Source organism: Macadamia integrifolia, chromosome 14, assembly GCF_013358625.1.
Source record: "Macadamia integrifolia cultivar HAES 741 chromosome 14, SCU_Mint_v3, whole genome shotgun sequence".
NCBI classification, from domain to species: domain Eukaryota; kingdom Viridiplantae; phylum Streptophyta; class Magnoliopsida; order Proteales; family Proteaceae; genus Macadamia; species Macadamia integrifolia.
Genome location: NC_056570.1, coordinates 13,248,725 through 13,267,118, shown reverse-complemented (window position 1 = coordinate 13,267,118; position 18,394 = coordinate 13,248,725).

Genomic DNA, 18,394 nt, shown 5'->3' with positions numbered 1-18,394 from the left:
TCCTTCCACTAGGAAGGAGATGCTCAATTGTGGTTTCAGATCTTCAAGCAAGACCAACAAGTGTTGTCATGGCAAACCTTTTGCGATGGGTTTCATTCCCGTTTTGGACCCACCCCATTCCAAGATTTTTTTGGGGATTTGGCAAAGTTACGGCATATCAGCTCGGTTCGTGACTATCGATCCCGATTTGAAAAGCTTCACTCCAAGGTGGGGCCTCTCCCTCCTAACCAGCAGGTTAGCTTCTTCGTGAGCGGACTGAAAGATCAAATTGAGGCAGATGTTCTTATGGCTCGTCCTACCACTCTATCTGTGACAATCGGTCTGTCCAGAATATATGAAGCAAAGAATTTTAGCCAAAGAAGGGTCACCCCGCCAACTGATGGAAAGAGATTACCATCTAGTAGTAAGGAGGCAGTGGGGGGAGGATCACCTCTTCCTATCAAAAGACTGAACACCTCAGAGATACAAGAACGAAGGGCGAAAGGCTTGTGTTACAACTGTAACAAAAAATTTGTTCCAGGCCACAGGTGTAATAAATTGTTCTTGATAGAAGGGTACAAGGAAGAGGAGGAAGCTGTCCATAAAGACGACTAGAAGAAGTACCTTCTAGTGAAGACTTACCTGAGATCTCTCTCAATGCCATTTGTGGAGGAAGTGCTCAAACCATGCGGGTTAGAGGGAGTATTAATCAAATAGCTGTAACTGTCTTGATTGACTCCGGTAGCACGCACAACTTCATGAACAACAAAATTGCAAGGAGGTTGGGGCTTAGTTCCACACATGATGGGAGGTTCGATGTTATGGTGGCTTCAGGAGATAAAATCACAAGTTTGGGAAGGTGTTCAGATGTTACGTTATCTCTCCAAGGCGTTCCGGTCACTGCGGACTTTTTTTTATTGTCTCGTAGAGAATATGAAGTGGTGTTGGGTGCCCACTGGTTGCGGACACTTGGATCAATCAAATGGGATTTTTCCAACTTAACCATGGAGTTAACATTGAGAGTAAGAACGTGATTTTAAAATGTGTAACCACTCATGCCAACAAAATTGTGAGAGATCTCAACCGTGCCACACTCAGGTGCCACCAAGGAGCCCTACTTCAATTATATTCTTTTTGAATGAGTCAAGTCTTCCTTCAAAAGAGGTATGCATTCCTGATCCGTTACAACTTCTGCTAACCGAATTCAAAGATCTCTTGCCAACACCCCATAGGCTGTCGCCACCTAGGATGCATGATCATTGAATCCTACTAAAAGAAGGAAGTTCCCCGGTTCGTGTGAAGCCATACTGTTATCGTCATTACCAAAAGTTGGAGATCGAACGATTGGTAAGCGAGATGCTATCTGTGGGAATCATCCAACCCAGTAATAGTCCCTACTCATCTCCAGTGATCCTTATCAAGAAACATGATGGAACGTGGAGCATGTGCATGGATTGTGGATTATCGTGTACTTAATAAAATGACAATCAAGGTCAAATTCCCTATACCCTTGATCGACGAGCTATTAGATGACTCAATAGGGGCCCAATATTTTTTCAAGCTGAATCTACGGTTAGGATATCATCAAATTAGAGTCATCCCCAATGATATAGAGAAGATGGTTTTCCGAACCCACCATGGACATTATGAATTCCTGATGATGCCATTTGGCCTCACTAATGCTCCCTCCACTTTCCAATCCTTAATGAATCAAGTATTTCAAGATTACCTAAGGAAATTTATTTTAGTGTTCTCTGTTGGATATACTAATCTAGAGTTCCACATGGGAGGAGCAAATGGACCATCTAAGGACCACGTTAGCAATTCTTAAGGCTAACAAATTATTTGTTAAAAAGGAAAAGTGCCAATTTGGACAGTCGTAGGTGCATTATCTCAGGCATACTATTTCCAAGGAGGGCGTTGCAGTTGATCTAGATAAGGTGGTTGCTATGGTGACGTGGCCAAAACCGAATTTGGTTAAGGCTATGCGTGGTATTCTTGGACTCACTGGGTATTATCGGAAGTTTATCAAGGATTATGGAAAGATTGCTGCAGCTCTCACGCACATGCTCAAGAAGGACCAATTTACTTGGACCCTTGCTGCAGACAAAGCCTTTCAAGAGCTCAAGGAGACCATGACATGCGCACCATTGTTATACTTCCAAATTTCTCTCAAAGGTTTATTATAGAATGTGATGCCAGTGGAGCAAGCTTGGGTGCAGTGCTCATGCAGGAGCATCCGATTGCCTTCTTTAGTAAGGCACTACATGGGAGGAACTTATTACTCTCTACTTAATGGTCACGGTCCAAAAATGGCATTTGTATTTTATTGGCCAACAGTTCCTAGTGCGGACAGATCAAAGGAGCTTGCAACATTTATGAAATCAAAAAATTTCTCCCCATGCGCAACAAAGATGGTTTTACAAATTTATGATGTATGACTTCGTGGTGGAGTATAAAAGAGGACGTGAGAACATTGTGGCCGATGCCCTCTCTAGACGTGATGAGGTGGAAGAGAGAGATAAAGATGGAAGCCACAAATTAGTCGCAATCTCTTCCCCACTAGCAAATTGGATTCCTACTATTAAGGAGGAGATAGACTCCAACATGGATCTGCACACTCTCATCCAATGCATACATGATGGAGAGGCTTTGGGACAGTGGCAAACAAAGGAGAGATTATTGTATTTTAAGTCAAAGATTTACTCACCTAAGGACTCTCCATTAATTGATGAAATCATAGGAGAGTTTCACGGTAGCACTCATGAAGGTTATCAAAAAACCTTCCGCAGAATCAGATCCACTTTTTATTGGCCAGGAATAAGGAAGTCGATCCAGGGCCGAATTGCTCGGTGTGACACTTGTCAACGTCATAAGTCAGAACAACTCTCTCTAGTCGGTCTATTCCAACCACTACCCATTCTGAGCATATTTGGGAAGACATCTCCATGGATTTCGTTGATGGACTACCTCTTTCAAAAGGATAATCGACTATTTTCATGGTGGTCGATCCCTTATCTAAGTATGCACATTTTATTCCAATCTCTCATCCCTATACTGCTGTAGGAGTGGCTTGAGTATTTTTTGACAACATATTCAAGCTACATGGTTTACCTAAAACCATTGTGTGTGATAGAGATCCAACTTTTACAAGTTTTGCACAGAGTTATTCCATCTTAATGGCGTTAAATTCAATTTCAGTTCGGCTTATCATCCACAAACCGATGGCCAAAGTGAGGTGGTAAATCGGACGTTTGAGATGTACTACTTGCGATGCTTCTCAAGTTCAAACCCAAAGGAATGGGGAAAGTGGGTGACGTGGGCAGAGTACTGTTATAATACAAGCTGGCACTCTTCTATTAAGACACGTCCCTGGAATAGCAAAGGTTGAAACAGTGGAGAGCGATCTGCTCTATGATCGCAATCAGCGTGATCAAGAATTTGAAGTTGGAGATTAGGTATATTTAAAGCTACAGCCATACCGCCAGGTAACACTGTCCATTCGGGATCAAAATCCTCTGTTTTTCCCATCCATGTTTTTCCTTGTTTTGCTACCTGCAGAACGCGACACGTGGACAATAAGGAGACCAACGGTCAGGATTGGGTGAGGATTATTACATCTGGTGCGTTGGTCTTAAAGTTGTCCACGTGTCGCGTTCTGCAGGTAGCAAAACAAGGAAAAACAGGGATGAGAAAAACAGAGGATTATTTTCCGTTCATTCGCAGGATCAAGAAATTATCTCCCTGTTACTATGGCCCCTTTCAGATTGGTCAACGCATTGGACCAATGGCCTACAAACTGGCATAGCCCAAGGAGTCCCGTATCCATCCGGTGTTCCATGTATCCCTCTTGAAGAAGAAGCTAGGAGAGACGAAAGAAGTGCAAGCAACTCTCCCACTAACCCATGAGGATGATGGTACCCTTCTTCCTCGGCCCCAAGCAATCTTAGACTGCCGGGTTCATAAGCACCGCCCCCAAATTCTCATTCATTGGAATGGATTGTCCCCAACAGAGGCAACTTGGGAGGGATGTTGAAGGTATGAGGCAGCAGTTCCCTAATTATGACCTTGCAGACAAGGTCAGCCTTAAGGGAGAGGAAGTTGATACGACCCCAACGTCCTCAAGCCATACATGAGCTGCATGCAATAGGGGCTCCACGTGGGTTAGTTATTATATGTTAGTGGGGTATGTGTTAGTGGGTTGGAAGTTAGTATGTTAATGTTTAGTAGAAGTTATTGTGTGTAGTTATTTAAACTGAGTATTGTGTTAGTTATTTACAGTCATGGGTAGTGATGAGGCAAAATATATCCCCTTCCTTAGCACGGTTGAAGCATGTATGTAAATCTGAACAGAAGACTAACCCACCACCTCGGCCCTCCACAAGTCGTGCTGCCACCTCGGCATCTCATCAGGTCGTGCTTCCACCTCAGCCCCTCCATCAGGCTGAGCTACCTCCTCGGCCCTCCATCAGGCCATGCTGCCACCTCGACCCTCCATAAGGTCGTGCTATCCCCTCGTCATCTCATCAGGCCGTGTTGCCACCTTGGCCCTCCATCAGGCCGTACTACACCTTGGCCATTCATTAGGCCGTGTTGCCACCTCGGCCCTCCATCAAGCCGTGCTACCAGTCACCTTGACTCGACCAACTTATCACCTTGGCTCGGCACAGTTAAGTAATGCACCTAGAAACGTGTACACATCCACTCCTATATTCAAGGGACGTGATCCCTGACCACGGGGGTAGGATTTTATCCACTACACATCATCAGAGGTGTCCACGCCTTTCACGAATTGCAGCTCCGAGATCAATGGTGAATATTCCCAAAATATGCCCTGGAACCCAGAATATTCCCAGAATCACAGTGCCACTCCCCTCAAGGACTCTATGCCTAAATAGGACTCTCCACAAACACCCTTCCTTCTCTCTCCATCAGCAACCTATAAATACTAAGGTAAGCCTCCATCATGGGGGATCGATCAACCACTTCTTTTACTGGAAAAGTTCTCTTGAGCATTTGCTGTGGAAAGATCTGACTTAGGCATCAGAGAGTCCTCCGTCGGGTCAGCGTGGCTCTCCCCTGTCTTCTTCTGTGCAGGTAGGCTGGAGCATCAGGAACTGCAGGGAAGATCACCCGGTCAATTTTTACCGCATCGGATTGGCACCGTCTGTGGGAATTAGTTACAAAAAGTCACCTTGGACCAATGCAATTAAGGAGTGAGAAGGTCGTTTCTTCTATGACAACACGAGTAAGATCCACCCGTGAGTTACCACTTGGACGTCCCCCTTCACCACCAATGGCAGAGCAGGAGAATATCCCAGCAGAGACCCCTCCACGAGGACCCCTAGCAAACCAGGGCTAATGCGAAAGTTGCCCAAGGAGAGGGGGATCAGTGCGAGTAGAACCCTCAGCTATCTTGCCATATCCCATCATCCCAGGTAGCTCACCCAAACATGGAAGAGCAGATGCAGAGCCTGCAGCCATAGGTGTTAACGACAAACACACTAGTGCAAGACCTCATACGTCAGTAAGGCTCAGCACTTCCAGTGCCACAGACTAGTTCAGCTTAGTTGCCTAGGCCTGTTCCGGGCAAAGAACCCAATGACGAATCTCCTGACAATAGTGTCACCCCTCAATCAACAGCAAGAAGGGGGTCGACCAGAACGTCACGCACTGTTCACTCGGTACCACCCCTCTCTCCTACCGAGGGGTACAGGCAAGGTCCCGTTCCTGCCTAGAACGGAAAAGCTCGTTGTTCTGCGTATCATCGGAGTCCAGAGACACATAATGCCCATAGATCCCCACCCCGGGTAGGAAGACGCCAGCTGTCGCCTCAAAGACTCACCAGAGGCGCGTGTCCGTACAGAGAAGAATGCGGAAACTCCTAGAGGCAGCTCGGCAAGATCAACCCCATAGGGGTCAGACCTCGCCCATCAAGCAGACCAATGGCACACCACGGCAAGGCCAGGATCGGCCTGGTGGTCACCAAGGCCAAGGAAGAAGCCCCAAAAGAGGTGAAAGGACACGTCGATTTCTAGATCACCCAGCCGAGGAGAGAAGGGATGACCTGGAGAGCCGCATCCAACACTTCACTGAGCAAGTAGAAGGAATGCAGAGGCAAAGGCACCCGGCCGACATAACTGTAACTCCGACCCATAATGCACTATCCGACGAACTGATAGATGCCGAGCTGCCTCCAAATTTTGTGATACCCGTCTTCAATGGATATAATGGCACCATAGATCTCTATGATCATCTACTGTACTACAGCTTGGCCATGAGTGTTCATGGTAGGTCAGACGCCATTCTCTGTCGAGACTTCACAGTCTCATTGAAAGGAGCTACGCTGGTATGGATGTCGAACTTACGACCCCTATCCATCCACAGCTATGAAGAGCTGATAAGAGCGTTCCTCACACATTTACAAGCAAGTATGAAGCAGAAGCAAACTATGCAAAATGTGATGAACATGAGGCAGGAAACAAGAGAGACTATAAGAGAATTCCTTGCCCAATTCACCACGGCGACACTGGAGGTTAAAAACCTATCGAAAGGAGTGGTGTATACCATGTTGTGCAATGGGTAAGGCACCCTGATCTAGTCTAGTCTCTGGCCCTTGACTTACCAGAAACAATGCCCGAGCTGTTAAGACGATGCAATCAATAAACCAACATGGAGGAAGTCTTGGCCGCCAATATACTACGAAGCTTCTCCCAAATATCTAGCTCTTCTAAGGACTCAAAAGACCTTAACTAAGGCATGCAAGCCCGAGCCCTGGCTCGGTAGCTCAAGCCCTTATTAAGGCATACAAGCCCGAGCCTCGGCTCGGCACCTCAAGCCCTTACGCACTAAAGCATATAAGCTCGAGCCTCGGCTCGGCACCTCAAGCCCTTACTCACTAAGGCATGCAAGCCCGAGCCCCGGCTCTGCACCTCAAGCCCTTATGCACTAAGGCATGCAAGCCCAAGCCCGAGCCCCGGCTTGGGACCTCAAGACCTTACTCATTAAGGTATGCAAACCCAGCCCCATTTCGGCACGTCAACCCCTTATGCACTAAGGCATGCAAGCCTGAGCCCTGACTCGAAACCTCAAGCCCTTATGCACTAAGGCATGTAGGCATGCAAGCCTAAGCCCAAGCCCTAGCTCGGCACCTTAAGCCCTTAGGTACTAAGGCATGCAAGCCCAAACGCACTAAGGCATACAAGCCTGACCCCAGCTCGGAACCTTAAGCCCTTACACACTAAGGCATGCAAGCCGGAGCCCTAACTCGACACCTCAAGCGCTTATGCACTAAGGCATGCAAGCTTGAGCCTCGGCTCGACACCTCAAGCCCTTACGCACTAAGGCATGCAAGCCCGAGCCCCAGCTCGGCACCTTAAGCCCTTATGCACTAAGGCACGCAAGCCCGAGCACGGCTCGACAGCACAAGACCTTACACACTAAAGCACGCAAGCCCAAGCCCCAGCTTGGTACTACAAAAGACCTCAACACAAGGCACCTCAAAAGACCGAGCCCAAGATCAGCACCCTCTAAGACCAAGCCCAAGCTCGGCATTCTATAAGATTGAGCCCCCAGCTTAGCACTGCTAAGACCAAACCTGGGTTTGGCACCACAAAAGACCGAGCCCAAGCTCGGCACCCTCTAAGACCGAGCCCAAACTCGACATTCTCTAAGATCGAGCCCTAGCTCGGCACCCCCATGGCTAGGCCCAGGCTAAGCTCATAAGCTAGACATGGAAGATCAATTCCGAGCTAAGCTAGGGAACGGAGCCACACTCAGGCAGCTATACTGATCCTTATTCTTTCAATAGTTACTCATTTTGAGAAAATAAAGAAAGAAGCACAAGAATGCTGAGAGATGAAGACATCAAAACAAATTTTCTTTTCATCAAAAAATTGGAAAAAGCCCTCAAAGTACATCACTCCCGAAGGAGACATCTACATAAAATATATATATAAGGCTAATTCGGGGAGCTAATCCACAAGCCTAGATCTTCACTTGGCTATCCTTCGAGTCGGGTCACCTCTTCACCAACGTTGATCGAGCCACCGAGTTGCACCAAAGTAGCTAGGGTGGGAACACACTACTCATAGTCTGTTAGATTGTAGCCTAGCATCTTACTCAGGATGAACCAGATAGCACCGTCTGAGCCGACCTAAAACGATGCAATGTTAATGTCAACCAACCAATTGTGACAGGCCTAGGGGTTCAGCCACCTCGTTGGCCTCCAGCTTGGCCCGGTGTTGCCTTTTTAGCTAGTAGTTGTGAGCTCCTCCTTGCAAGCGCTCTGAGTCTCGGATAACTCATCCTAGAGAGTCAGCATTCCCTTTCATCAAGTTTCCATTGGCATTGAGCTGCTTAGCAACCTCTTGTTCCAGCTCTCCAGTTATCAACCCAACATCATTGGCACGAACCTCCTCAGATCGGGCCATTTTCTTCTCAACCACCAGTTGGCCTGTGTCTTGTGCGGCTCCCCATAAAGGCGTTTTGCTCCTCCTTCACCTTTAAACAAGCGACCGCGTTTCGCATCAAATTAAATGCTCTAGCAGATAAATCCAAACTGCTAGAGCGAGGGGCTGGTGATGAGGAAAAATATGTCCCCTTCCTCAGCACGGTTGAAGCATGTATGTAAACCTGAACATAAGACTGACCCACCACCTCGGCCCTCCACAGGCTGTGCTGCCACCTCAGCATCTCATCAGGTCATCCTTCCACCTCGGCCCTCCATAAATGTTGCCTCCTCGTCATCTTATCAGGTCGTGCTGCCACATCGGTCCTCCATCAGGCCATGCTACCACCTCGACCCTCCATCAGGTTGTGCTGCCACCTCGGCCCTCCATCAAGCCGTGCTACCACCTCGGCCCTCCATTCAGTTGTGCTACCACCTCGGCCCTCCATCAGGCTATGCTGTCACTTCGACCCTCCATCAGGCCATGCTACCAGTCACCTCAGCTCGACTAACCTGTCACCTCGGCTCGGCACAGTCAAGTAATGCACCCAGAAACGTGCACATCCACTCCTACATTCAAGGGACGTGATCCCTGACCACGGGGGCAGGACTCTATCCACTACACGTCATCAGAGGCGTCCACCCCTCTCACAACTTGCACCTCCAAGATCAATGGAGAATATTCCTAGAATATGCCCTGGAACCCAGAATATTCCCAGAATCACAGTGCCACTCCCCTCAAGGACTCTACGCCTAAACAGGACTCTCCACAAACGACCTTTCTTCTCTCTCCATCAGCAACCTATAAATACCAAGGTAAGCCTCCATCATGGGGGATCGATCAACCACTTCTTTTACTAGAAAAGCTCTCTTAAGCATCTGCTATGGAAAGATCTGAGTTAGGCATCGGAGAGTCCCCCATCGGGTCAGCCCGGCTCTCCCCTGTCCTCTTTTGAGCGGGGCGGCTGGAGCATTAGGAACTGCAAGGAAGATCACCCGGTCAATTTTTACGGCATCAAGGTAGTATGTAGTTAGTAGGGTTAGTGTTGTGAATCGTGGTTTACGGTTTCCATGATCATGTGGTAGTCCGTTGTAAGATTATGAGTTATTTAAACTCCTATGGTAATGAGAAGTGGCATGTTGATTCCCTGAGGTTAGGCAACCTCCTAGTACGCCCAACGACCAATTGGTTCCCTTGTTTATCTCTTCCTACTCAATTCCAAGATAGGTAGGCGTGGCTAGTCTATGCACGTACCAGGATAGTTGGTTCAATTGAGCGAGAGGGTGAGAGAGCATAGTGTAGGGTGTAATTCAAGATCCTTATCGGCGTTATTTTCTAGATCGGGTACTTCAACCCTTGATTACTGTCTACCTGCAGCCGGTAGCATCTTCAAGACTTGCAAAACTCCCATTGGAGTAGAGGAGGAATCTCAGTGAGTGCAACAACATCCTAAGATATCCTATTCAACGATAGTATGAGGAGGTTTTCCTGATGTGGATGACCTTCCAGACCCAATCCATGCAGGTTCTATAACCAAGATCATCATTCCTCAAGAGGCATACGAAGATAGGAAGGAGAAATTTCTCCTTGTGCTAATTGGCAGGATAAATTTCAGGTTTGTTTCAATGGATGCCATCAGAAAAGGAGTCCAGGGAGTCCTAGAATTTGAAGGGGAGAGTTTATATTGGCTCCTTTGGGGAAGGGCTTTATTTTGTTCCAATTTGAGACTAGATATGGCTATGATTTGGAGGAAAAATACCATTAGAGTTGAAGGCCAAATAATCAGATTTCAGCGATGGCGTCAATATTTTAGTATCCATGACAAGTATGTCTTCAAAAAGATGATTTGGATTCGGTTCCCTGACCTTCCTCTTGGATGTTGGCATGAGAAAATTCTTCTCACCTTGGCTAAAGCGGCTGGACGTCCTGTAGCAATTAATAGACAAGCCAGGAATGTTACCATGGGTTGTTTTGCTCGTGTTCAAGTGGAGGTGGAATTGGGAGGGAAGCGTGTTGAGGAAATTCAGGTGGAATGACGAAACCCAGGATCTCAAAACTTATTTTTGCTTAAGCAAGCCATGTTTATGAAGGCAACCTAGGTATTTATGGGTTCAGTAAGAAATCGGTCACTCGGTAGTTTCTTGCAAGGATAGGAAAATTGTTGAATCTCAGGCTCAGACTCACTTTGAAGGTGTTCCAGGAGCTGTCTTTGTTGACAAGGACAGCAATGGTGGTGGCGGTGGAAGCGTCCATGGAGGAGGTGGTGATGTTGAATTTTTTGGTCATTCAGGGATCGCTGCCATAGATGGAACCAACGCGCCAGGCGGTGCTGCTGCTGCTGCTCAATGGCAGTGGTGATGGTTGTGGTGCTCACGTGGGAAGGGAGGATTCTGCCAGATCTCTTGTGCCATCTCAGGAAGGGAATTTGGGAGATTACCTAAATTAGCCAATCACAAAGAGTCCTTTAGATTGGTAATTTGAATTCAAACAGGTGACCAAATCAAGGAATCTTAGGATCTATTGAGATTGTGCTCCATAGTAACGTGATGCCCTTACCAAACCAAGAAGATCATACCTACTTTATACATGGGTTTGGTTTGACCCATTCTGGTTCTGGGTCACCCACGGATGATCACAATCAACCTGATGATGAATCTTCTCGGTTTTCATCAAGCAATGGTTAAGGGAATGTTCATGAAGATGAAGAGGACTGTGTTGTTTCTTCTATCTTACCTCAACTCTTCAAGGCGGAGCGGTGGTGATACACCATGAGGAAATCTCATTCGCTGATGGATTGGCTAATGAGTCTGAACTAATGGAGGTAAGTGGCACCAGTCCCAGGAAACATAAAGCAGCTATTGCATCGGAGCAGACTAGAAAGTTTAAACGGCTTGCGACATCCAAAAATAATTCATTAAGGTTCTATATTGGAACATTAGAGGTTTGAAGAAGTTTGTAGCTCGTATGGCCTTGAGAAATATTGTTGGGGAGAAAAATCTAGACATTTTGTGTCTGGTGGAGCCCACGATTGATCCTATGATGTTCCCACTTCGTTTCTTTAATAAAATGGGTTTCAAAGCTAATTGGATTTGCAACTCTCGGGTGGGCAAGGTTGCAAATCTTTAGTTGCTCTGGAGGATAGGTATTCCTAAACCCAAATCTATTTTTTTGTTGAGCAACAAATTTTTGTGAATCTTAAGTGTAACTACACATGCAAGCTATTTTAGAGCTATCAGGAGACATTTATGGGTCGAAATAACCAAGTATCAACCACGGTTGATCCATGGCTAGTAGTAGGAGATTTTAACGTCACCTTGGTGTCTCATGAAGAAAGAGATCTAGACAAGGTTAATTTTTCTTGACAGTGGTTTTTGTAATGAGGCTTGGCTAAGCCATTTCCAAGATTGTGCTCAATTTGTGCTCCAGAAAAATTTCTTTGATCACTCCCCAATTCAGATCATCTCTGAAGCTTGTCCAAAGCCTCTAAATTTTCCATTCATATTTCATAAATTTTGGATGGAGAATTCTTCCTTTCTTCAAATGGGCCTGGGAGCAGCCTATTCATGGGTCGCCTATTTATGTTCTATTTCGGAAACTAAAAAGACTTAAACCGGTAATCCGGTCTTGGTCCAGAGTGACCTTCCCAAAGTTTGATGCTGAGTTTATTCGGACTAAGGAGGCATTAGAGCTGATTCAAGGAGAAATAGAAACTTTGGGTATGTCTGATTCCTGATTTGGGCCGGAAGTTGATGCCAAAACTGCCTCTCTTTTTGCCTTGAAAAATCATGAAAAGCTTTAGGTTGAGAAGTCAAGGATTAAGTGGTTGAAGGAAGGAGATAGAAAATCAATATTCTTACACCTGTATAGATAGAAAATCAATATTCTTACACCTGTATAGATAGAAAATCAATATTCTTACACCTGTATACTAAAATAAGAGGGGCAAAAAATACTATTAGAAGGATGAAAAAGGGCATGATTCCCTAATCTCTGCAGATAGTAATAGTATTGCTTCATACATGACTTATTTTTATGAGAACTTTCATAAGGGGGTGTCAGTGAAATAAAGAGAGCAGTGTGGGACTTGGATCTTGATAGCTCACCTGGCTGAGGTTTTCTTGGATCTTTTTTCAAGGATTTTTTTCACCAATAGAATTATGCCAATAGGAATAAACAACAATTTCTTAGTTCTGATTCCCAAGGTGGAGGGTGCCATGTCCCTTGATAAATTCACGCCTCTATGCATGAGGAACTTCTTCTGTAAGTTTCTCTAAAAAATTTTAGCTACCCACATTTCTTTCCTTCTTCTAAAACTAATCTCAGAGGAGGAGGGAGCTTTTCACAGAGGGAAGGTGATTCACAATAATATTGCCTTAGCCTCTAAGTTGATAAATATTATGTTCTCAACAACTAGAGGAGGTGGTTTGGGTGTCAAGGTTGATATCCAAAAAGCTTTTGACACAATTTTTTGGAGTTTCATAAATTAGTTCTTAAGAAAATTTGGGTTCTCTGAAAAGTGGCTGAATTGGATTTATCAAATGCTTTCCTCATCAAGAATTTTCATTCTCCTAAATGGAGGTCATGTGGGTTACTTTGGAGTAAAGCGTGGTCTTTGTCATGGTGATCCGATCTCTCCCATTCTTATCATTCTGGCAGAAGAGGTCCTCTACAAATGGTTGAAAAAACTCAAGCATGAGGGAAAAAAAAACTCTACAAGGTCCAAGAGGTGAGGAACTGCCTATTCACTTACTCTTTGCTGATGCCATATTTATTTTTATGAATACTTCTGTAAATTATTTCAAAAATCTCAATGATTTTTTGAGGAAGTATTAGGAGTTCTCAGGTCTAAATTTTAATATGGAAAAAAGTAAGTCGTTTATGGGGAATATTCCAACCACCAGGAAGCATGTGATGGATAAGATTAGAGAGCGATTATTAGATTGGAAAGGTAAACTGCTCTTAATGGCTAATCGAGTGCAGATCATTCGATCTATTATCCTTAGCATGCCTGTTCACAATTTCTCAGTGTATTGGTGGCCTTCTTCTCTGATTTCTATGTTAGAAATGGATGAGAAATTTCATCTGGACTGAAGATGTTGACTCCTCCAAAGCAATGACTGTCAAATGGGACCAAATTTGTAAGTCTAAAGAAGAAGGTGAGTTGGGTATTCACAAGTTATGTGACATTAACAAGGCCCTTCTTTGCAAGCAGGTTTGGAACATAAAGCATGGGAACTTGACTATGAGTAAATTTTTTCAGAGCAAGATTCCTTAGTAAGGACAGGCAAAAAAAAAAAAAAAAAAAAATCCTACAAGTCGTCCTCTGTCTGGCCTGGGCTTTGCAAGATCTTTTTTTTTTTTTGTTAAGTAAAGAGAGATGGATTGTGGGAAATGGAAAATCCATCAACCTCTAAAATGAAAATTGGTTGGGGCATTCCTCAATCACTGATGTTTGTGAAAATGCACTACATCCTCTTTTAAATTCTTCTACAAAAGTATCAGAAATCATCTCAAATTAACTTTAATCTGAGCATTCCCGAGGCTACTTCGAACAATCTAAGGAGTGCCTTCCCTGTAGCCTGCCTGATTAGAGTCCTTCAGTTTGACTTGGAAGACAAGTACGTTTGGAGTGGAACAACTTTAGGTGAATTCTTCTCCTTCTCAGCTTGGAACGAGATCATAAGCCACAATAAAAAATTCCCTAGTTTCTCTTATTTGGGGAAAATTGTTGCAGCCTAGGCAATCAGTTTTTGGATGGAGGCTCATGCATAGGAAATCGCCAATGGATGATATCATATCTGGGAAGGGAGTTCCAATTGTTTCTAATTGCAACCTCTGTCGCTTGGATATTGAATCTTTTAATCATGTTTTTACTTCTTGTAGTTTCTCCGTGGCTCTATGAAAGGCATTTATTGACTGCTTCAATTTAAACTGGCATAACTTGGACAACTTTGCTTAGTTCTCTATTTGGTGGAAGAGGAAGCGAAGGATTGTGGCTGTTAATAAGTGTGGTCTATGGGCTTAGTTGTGGTTGGTGATAACATATAGAGAGAAAGGAATGACTGGTAACATGGTTTATCTGCTAAATCAGTTGTACAAATTTTTCAGAACATTAAACGTGATGTGCATGAAGCAAATTCTGCTCTGTATGATGTGGTAAAGCAGCCAGCCGATTTGTTATGCTGTTGTCGGTTGGGTCTATTATTTATTCCAAGAAGACATGCCCTTGCCCTTGAAGTTTTTTGGTGGAAGCCGCTCTAGGGATGGACCAAATTAAATGTGGATGGCTCCTCAATGGGAAATCCTGGAAGAGCTGGCGCTGGAGGAGTATTGAGAAACCATAGGGGCAGCATTGTTGGTTCATTCAAAAAGTTTCTGGGCATTCAGACTTTTTTTTTTTTTTTTGCAGAATTTATAGCTCTGATAGAGGGTATCATTGTAGCGAACGAGTTGAATATAAATTCCCTCTAGATTGAATTAGACTTAGTTGATGTGGTTGTAGCTTTTCAAAATCTCTCTGTTCCTTGGTTTGCTACTAAACATTGGATTTGTGTTAAGGAGTTTCCAAGTTCAATCACATGAAGATTACCCATTGTTACCGTGAAGCAAATAGTGTTGCTGATTTTCTTGCAAAGGATGCAACAAAGATAGGAGTCTCTACCACAAAGTTGTGTTCCCATCTCATATTAGAACTGAGATTACTCATGATGTGGAATCTAGGCCTAGATTTCGCTTCAATTATTTCTAGACTTTCTTTCCCTTGCTGATAGCAATGCCAAAGGTGGGGGATTAAAAGTCTTTTTCCAGATGTTTTTTTTATTTTTTTCTAATCATTCTTAATACAAATTCTGATTTTTAGTGAGAGAAAGAAAATAAAAAAGATTGTAGGGTTAGGAAGATTTGGTTGGAAAAGAAGAAGTATAACGATATTTTCCTGTCACTTGTTTGTTTTGAATCCTATGTTGTCGATGCTCCTCGAGATTCTTGGTGGGTTGAATCGGCCTCCTCTATGTAGGAGGGTATCAAGCAAGGATGAGGTGGCATGTTCATGGGGAATGAGGGGTTCGATTGCTACATTAAAACAATTTTCTTGTTTAAGGAGATTGGGGTTGGGATCCTACCTATGTCCCCCTAAAGCTACTTTGAAATTTTTCTACTAAAAACTTGAAGCGGGGTGGATTAAACTCAACATTGATGGGTGCTCTTTGGTAACCTAGTAGGGATGGTGTTGGAGGTATCTTCAGGGATGAAATTGTGGAACATGCAATTTCACTGCCCAGCTGTGGAGATTATTTTGTGCTCTTTTCAAGATTCATTGGTCTCCCTTTGATAATATTGAAGCTTTGTTTAAATGACGGAAAAGAAAAGCTAGAAGTGCTTCTCTCAAAAAGGTATGGAATTGTGGAATGATACTTGTACCTTATTTTTTGTGGATGGAAAGAAATGCTAGATGTCATGATGGCACCTTCAAATCTCCCATCCAATGCTTTACCTTGATAAAAGAAGAGATTATCTCCATTTTCAAGGTGCTAACAGGAAATTCTATTTCCATTTCGAACTTCCTGTGTGCAAGAAGTTTTGGATTTAGTCATATTCAGGCCAAAAAGTCCGACCCTTTGGAGATTTTCTGGTGTCCTCCTTCTAGGGAGTGGTTGATGATGAATACGGATGAGTGTTCCTTAGGTTATCCAGGGAAACCTAGTATTGGTGGGATCTTAAGGAATGAGAAAGCTGAGGTTATGCTGAACTTCAGAGAAGCTGTAGGGATGAGGACTAATTTTGAAGCAGAATTTTGGGTCATTATTTCTGGTTTTGAGCACGATCAATCTCTTAATGTTCAGAAGTTGTGGATTGAATGCGGCTCAATGGCTGTAGTTATCCTCCTTTCACAAGCCTTAATCCCTTAGTTTCTTCTTCAAAGATGGAGAAATATGAGCACTTATCTTTGCAGTATCCAATGGAAAATTACCCATTACCACCGTGAAGTCAACACTATAGCAAACTTCCTGTTTAAGACTACTGCGAAGTATGATGTCTCTGAAGCTGTTTCCACTTGGTCCTCTTTGCTTAGTATGGAGTTGGAAAAGGATGCTTCTTTGTGTCCTTGGTACAGATTTTCGTAGTCGTTCTTTCTATTTGTTAGATCCATTTCTGTAAGGCTCTTAACCTGTTGATGGCAATGCCGAAGGTGGGTTGCTTGTCCTTGGATTCAGGTCCTATGGATTTGGCTTGTTTATCCTTTGTACACTATTTTTCTTGTTTTTAATATACAAATTCGAATCTTCTAGCCAAAAAAAAAAAAAACTTTAGGGATGACATGGGCCATGAGGTTCGTTCCTTTATACAATTTATGGGTTAGCGTACAAATTTCCATTGTAGAATTGTTATGCTTACTTGAGGGATCTTCTTGGCAATGTAGAATGGGTGGCAAAATCTTTGGATTGAATCCGATTCAACTGAAGTGGTAATTTGTGTTCAATTGAGAAAAATCCAATGTTTTGCTATCTAGGATTAGATGGCTCACTCTCCTTATTTGTTTAGATGGCAAATTTTCCATTGTTGTATAAAGCAAATCTCATTTCTGATTTTTTTGGCCAAGGAGGCAAAAAAATCTGGGTCATCCTCTTCAAATGTCTCCCTTTTAGTTCACTTGCATGGTGAGGTGGAACATGATCTTTTGCGCAGGCCTAGATCCAGATTTTATAGGTGATTAGTTGCTATGGGAGTTGGGTTCTTCCTATTGCTGGCAATGCTAAAGGTGGGTTTCCTATTCTCCTTGTCTATTAACTCGTTTAGGTATGCCCAGTCATAATCTTTGTACCTCATTTTTTTAATATATTCTTTTATGATTTTTGTATTAATTTTCTTTTAGAGAGAGAGAGAGAGAGTCAATCCATAATAATTGCGAATAGTATTCCCTTGCATAAGTCATTGTACAACATTGAATATATATACAACTACAGAGGTTTTTAACCATGTATCATATACATAGAAGAATTCTAAAGAGGGTACATGTAATCTAGTTAGCCTTGTCCTCCATCGCATCCTATATGATGTCTTGCTTTGCTTTTTGAAAACTATTTGCAAAAATTGGACTCTACCTAGCTACCTACACATCTGGAATGGAGATGTGACTAGATATAGAAAACTTCATTTAATTGGGTGGCATAAAGTTTTCTCACCCAAATCTTGTGGACACTATTGACTTTGAATCCCATAATAAAGCGCTTCTTCTCAAACTTGGCTTGTCACACCCTGTTCACACTGAACCGGAGCGGTGACCGAGTTAACACCAGTTAACCCAAACCTGCCAGGATCATCAGATACTGTATTCCACCACAGCATACACACACTAACATAAGTTCATCAGATCAACGGAAGACTAAGTTTTACCTGTGAATAAATCCCATATACTTGATACCCGAATTGTGATACAATAATTATATACATTTGGGCCCGAAAGCATGATATATACACAAAAAGAATATGATTCAAATACCAAGTATATACAGAAAATCATCAAAAACCATCAGAGTACACAGCTCGGCTCGGTTTCAAGGCTGGAACTCAACTCGGCATCAGGGGTTGTGCCCAGCTCGGCATCACATAGAAGAGCTCAGCTCGGCCTCCAACGTGGAGCTCAGCTCGGCCTCAGAACTGCTGTCCCGCAGCACAGCTCTCGCACAAACAGTCAGCGCCGTGCTCTAACTCCTCAGGGGTCCACCAGTCCTCTTCAGGAAACCCGACTGTGGGACCCACCCCATGCTCCTCAGATGTATGACCTGCAAAATCATCTAAAAAGGGGGTGTACACGTGGGATGAGCTCACTAGCTCAGTAAGTAGAAAGGTGGACCACACACAACAGTCCACATATCACAACACATCATATGCACTACATGCCATGCTATACATTTTAAATCACATCCACCTAAGCAACATTACTAAGTCTTTGGTTTTAGTGCTAC